This window comes from Rhagoletis zephyria, unplaced genomic scaffold (genome assembly GCF_001687245.7).
Source record: "Rhagoletis zephyria isolate East Lansing unplaced genomic scaffold, Rhagoletis_zephyria_1.1 Rzeph_scaffold_04873, whole genome shotgun sequence".
Taxonomy (NCBI): Eukaryota; Metazoa; Arthropoda; class Insecta; order Diptera; family Tephritidae; genus Rhagoletis; species Rhagoletis zephyria.
Genome location: NW_016161956.1, coordinates 7,128 through 13,089, shown reverse-complemented (window position 1 = coordinate 13,089; position 5,962 = coordinate 7,128).

The following is a 5,962-nucleotide window of genomic DNA, read 5'->3' as shown; positions in this document are numbered from 1 at the left end:
AGAAAGCCAAAAATTACATAAATGTCAATTGTCCCCGTATTCGTAGCAAGTTACAACACGTCAATGGGAGGCGTAGATCTTGCGGACAGGTTGATATCCTATTACCGTATTAACATCAGAACAAAGAAGTGGCCCACACGAGTTTTTTGGCATATGGTTGATCTCGCACTGTGTAATTCCTGGGTTCTTTATAAAAAAGACAAATTTTCCTGTGGTGCAAGGAGGTGCGAGTTGATGGACCTATTAGATTTTAAGATGTACGTAGGAGAATGTTTGTCCGCATGTGCTGGTAAAAGAAGGCTAAGTGACATCGAAATCGAAGACGATGTCTCAACAAAAAGAGTTAGGTCCATACAGCCCCTACCCCCAAAAGATGTGAGAAGGACTGAAAATAGACACTTACCCATCTGTGGTGTCCAGGATAAAAACAAATTTATGAGATGCCGTAAAGAAGGATGTAACCAAAAAACCAGATTCAAATGCGTTTCTTGTAATGTGTTTTTGTGCATTGCCAGCGATAGACACTGTTTTATGGAATTCCCTTCGTACTTCGTTAGTACTAAGTTAACCGTTTATTGAAATTAACTGAATGTTTTAAAATACTCTTAATTTAAAAATTAGTTGCTTTTTCGTTGGCATACGATCCAAATGTCCAGCTGGCTGCACCTGCCAGTGCTAAGAATCCTTATATGCTACAATAAAAAAAATGGGTTTTCTAATTATTTGGGAAGAATATAACGCAAAAACATGATTTTTTTTTAGTTTTTCAATTATTTTAGTCTCGGGACTGAGGATAAAAAACGAAAGAAATATTAATGTATTTAAAAGACTGATAATATATCATATTAGAGAACATTATAGCTCACAATAAGTCAATTAACTATTCTTAAGATACATTTTGTATTTCTAAACTGTACCTGAAAGTTTTAAATAGATACGGCTAAATAAAGAATCTACTACTACTACTACAAAAATGAAGGGCCGCAACCGGGGCCATACTTAAATTTTTTATTTCATAATTTTTAACTCTGAGAGGAAACATTAATTAACAGATTTAACGATTATTAGTTAAGTGCCCGTTAGACCTAATTTACCGAACGTTTCTGAGCGCGTCTGTTAGACTGTTACAAATTAAATAAAAAATTTAAAAAGGTCTAATTTGAATTTACATACATATATATGCTGTGGTTAAAATTTAGCTCTAGTGAAAATTTATTACATGAATGAATACATCTTGCCAGAGGCTCGTAATAAGAGTAATTTGTTTTATATACATTATCTTGAAAATGACGACGGCGCCATGTCTCGTAAAAAGGAGCGTTGTGATCAGCGTTGCCACTAACAATTTTTGTTCCCTACCAATTTTCTTCCCAAATCCGACCCAAATCGTTTTCAACCTACCAATTAAATTTCAGTGACAAAAAAGCATTCTGAAAGCAAACAATTAATTTATTTAAGATGAATACACTAATTCTGTATCGGTGACAAACATTTTTTTACTGGCAAATTTAAACTTTTTCATATATATTTCCGTAATAAAAACTTTGACAATAATATGTCACTGATACACGATGGAGCCGTAAATGTTTCGAATACAATATAATAATAATAATAATAATAATAGATTGGCGCCTACACATATGTTAGTGTTTGGCCGAGCTTCTCCTCCGATTTGTGGCGTGCGCCTTGATGTTGTCACACAAAGCGGAGGGACCTACAGTTTTACGCCGACTCCGAACGGCGATTGTATTTTTATGAGAAGCTGTTTTTCATGGCAGAAATACACTCGGAGGTTTGCCATTGCCTGCCGAGGGAGACGACCGCTGTTAAGAAAAAACCTTTTTTCTATGTTTTATTCGATGTTGCTTTGACCAGGGTTTGAACCTAGGTGCTGCGGAGTGGAAGCGCGCACTGCTTACCACTCCACTACAGCGGCTGACACACATTTTACACATTTAAAACAAACAAGAAATAAATAAATGCGGATGCAGCTTAGGCACAGAGATGAAATCATTTAACATTTTTTGGTTGTATGAACTATATACATATGTGCATGTTATGTACCAATAAGTTTAATCTCTTAAAAGTAAATTTAAATCATTTAATTACACATGCAAATCTTTAGCAGCAGACCACACATACTCAAGTAGCACACTGGTGTATAAATTGGTGTAAATTTATGGATTTTGGTACAAATCTGATTAGATTGAACAAAAAAGAACGTTTTGGTGTATTTGTTATTCCACCAGTATTTCTTTCAAATCAAAATTCTACTTTAACATTTTGGTATTATTTATTCATTGAGATTAGTACGAAAACTACACCAGCTCCTAAAATGCGCCACTTTTTTCATTTGGTTCACAAATAGCTCCACGTTAACAAATGCCATTAAAATTATTCAGGCGACATTCTGAGTAGTGATGTGCTGAATTCTCGGTACCCAATACTTGAAAAAAATTTCGGTACCCAATACTTCCTTTTCGGTACCCGATACCGATTCGACACACTAAACTTTCGTCATTATATCTGTGCCGTTCAATTAAAGTAGCTTAAGTCACTTTAGATGGTTTGACTTTGAATTAAAAAAAAAATCAGTTTCCTTTGAAATTGTTTTATATTTTAATTAAGATTCTATTATAGGGGCATCTTGAACTACATCTTTGGCTAGTTAAACGTTAAAATATTGTTTGGGAATCCAATGAAATGTGGCTTTAAAGGGAAAAGGACCTATCTCGACATAGGCTACTTTTGGGGGTAAAAATTATTGATATTTTATAAGACATCGCCTAAAAACCCAAAATGTACAAATAAGACGGTCCTTTCTCAAGAGATGAGCAATGTGTTTGTATGTATGTAGTTAAGTGAAGCAAGTATAATGTGTGCGTCGAACAAGGCAGGCAATTAAATCTGCACAATAATGATCAAGGCGAATTTAATAAGGTGGTGTTAGCCGTATATAAGTAAAAAATTACACTAACAAATTATACGCAGATATTCATACTGTCATTAGTATGAACTACAACAAACACGTAATTTTGATGTAATGTCCTCCACGGCGAAAAATTCAGATACGCCGGTAACACAACCTTATTAAATTCGCCCTGATACTGATGTCGCAAAACACACTTTCGCCTTCTTTTACTTATCGCAACCGTCTTTCCAATTGCAATACATAGTTCTGGTGGCAATATTATTTATTTTTCATAGCTGACACTATATGTATGTGCACATATAACTCATATTTTTGGCTGTTGCGCGCTTTTATTAGAAATTCCAAGATTTCGGTACCGAGCATCGAAAGTATTTGATACTTTTTAAATCGGTACCGAGTATCGATCAATACTTAAAAGTAGCGACTCAGCACATCACAAATTCTGAGAGCAATTGACAGTGGACCAAAGAATTCACCAAAAAATGAATATTGAATACACCACACAGTAGCTTTGTTTCTTTACAGATAGGCGCATTTACACAAGGTAGTGTTAGCCGAATATAAGTAAAAAATTACAAAAGCAAATTACAAGAAACACATAATTTTCACGTTATGCGGTGAAAAATTCAGCTGTTGCTCCAACATTAGAGAGATTAGGCACAGCTACTTTGATTTGCTTCTTTTACATATTTTTGTATTTTTTGATAAAAATGGGCGATTTATTAAATTTGATAAAGTGTGGCAAAACCTGAGTATTTGTGAACAATTTTTAAACATAAAATGCGATTAAAAATTCGCAGCAAATACATATGTTCAGTTGTCAAAAGCATCGGTCAGGTGTTTACTAGCTAGTTTCTGCTAGTTTGCGTTTCTTGACTTTTTCTATATTTCACTCGCTGTGAGCGTAATTCTGTAATTCTTCCCATTCTTCTTCCTGATAATGATCTGCTAGGAAAGTAAAGAAACAAAGCTAGTGTGTGTGTACATAATACACTGCCTGTTTTTATATGAGCTTATTATACATACCACAAGTAGAGCTGCTATCAGTGTTGCCGTTTTGATAAATTGGTAGTTTCATTTCAGGGCTGTTCTGGTTTCGTTCGAAATTGATTTCTCATCGATTTGGATTTCCGATTCCAAATTTTAAAGATGTTTTGCAATCCTATCAAAGTTTTGAAGTTATAATAGAAAATAAATCCTATTCGAAATGTCAAAAATGCATTGAGCTGTTGTTGCATAGTATTCGTTTATTAGAACATTTGTAAAAATTTTAAATAAATTTTGTCGAATGGCGGTAATACAATGGTGATGTGAAAGTAGAAAAGCGTACTGAAAGCGTGCTAAAATAGCCTAAAACTCGTACCGAAATATTAAGATTATGTTGCTGACATTCCGTAATTTTATTGCATCATGGTTAAATGAAAACAAATAAATAAAAATAAAATTGCGCGAGCACAGTAATACATTTTTTTTGTTACCAAATATAAAATGTTTATATCGATTGTATTTTTTTTACATTTTAGACATAAAATAATTGATATAAATTGAATTAATATCAAAGATTCATACTTTTGCATGAAGTAAAATCAGAAACGAAATAAAATATCAATATCTGATGATTAAAAAAAATTGGTAGTTTGGAAACTGATTTGGTAGGATTTTTTGTTCCTAAAAATATTGTCGAGTGGTAACACTGGTTGGTATATTTAATACACCAGTGGTGAAATATGCATCAATAAGGCACCCCTACACGCTTAAAGTTTGTTTGGGTACTAATGATTCAACATCATGCCTTCACAAATGCAGCTATAAGTTGCATAGTATATATGAGTACGAACAACAGCGAGAATTTTTTCTACATAACATAGGCGAACGCTGATTTGATTTCTTCTTTTCGTACGCGAACGTTAACAAAACATGTTGAAATGTATACGTTCGCGTTTGCGTTCGAATAATGGACGTGTGGTAGGCGCTTAAACTTCTGTCAACTGTGTTCATTTGGCAAGAAACATTTTTTATACCAAATTCTCAAACTGAATTGTGTCTAGGGCAAAATAAATACACCGTTCTTGGCTTGGTAAATATTTTTGTACCAAACTCAAGAATCTGTGTAAGTTTTCAACGACGACCATATTTTCAAAGTATTATAAAAGTAAGGCTAAGTTCACAACCTAGAGTAATAGCGTTACGCGATGCAATGGAAATCGCTCAATCCAAAGAAACTTCTTCGCCAGCATAATCGCTGGCGATTAAAACGTAGCTAGTGTTTAAATTGCAGCAAAATTATACACGACTAATTTTTTATAATAGGGGAGTTTACGATGAGTAGCATTTTAGATTTAAAGTTGCTACGTACCAATCTAGCACATATTTTGTTGTTGGGAAAGCAACAAAACGTGTGATACATTGCTACGTAGGGATTCCCCTAATATATTTTTTTTGTTTCCACAACCCTTTGACAATTTATACCGAAACTTAAGCATATTGTATTGTATATAATAGCAGTAGAAGAGATGTTTAATTTATTATATAAATATGTACATATGTATATTTTTTATTTATTTGGGCTTTAAGTATGAGAAAAAGCTTTTTTTAACAAACTGCATAATTTTTATTTGCTTGCACAGCGATAAACACCAAAGACTGTGTAAATGTTGGTTAGAAGCGATTTTTATGTATTCTCGCTACGCTAATACGTTAGGTTGTAAACTTAGCCTAATACTGAAACTCAGCTGGACGCCATATTAAAGCTGTATGACTATTATTTAACTAATTTAACAATTTCATTATGTACATTGGCTCAACTATGCCACTTTATGTGTATTTTCGAACCTTTTTTAAACAGCGCATCTCTTAAAAATTTAATAATGGCGAAAAATTCATTGCTTTCAAAATATAAGTTTTCCCAGATTTATTTAAAAATCTTCAAATCCTTATAAATTTTGAGGCGCACGAGTTTTAGAGGGGGTAGTACCGAAATTCACTCGACAGAATGAACCTCGTTTTTAAATTAGGAACTCGCATTCATAT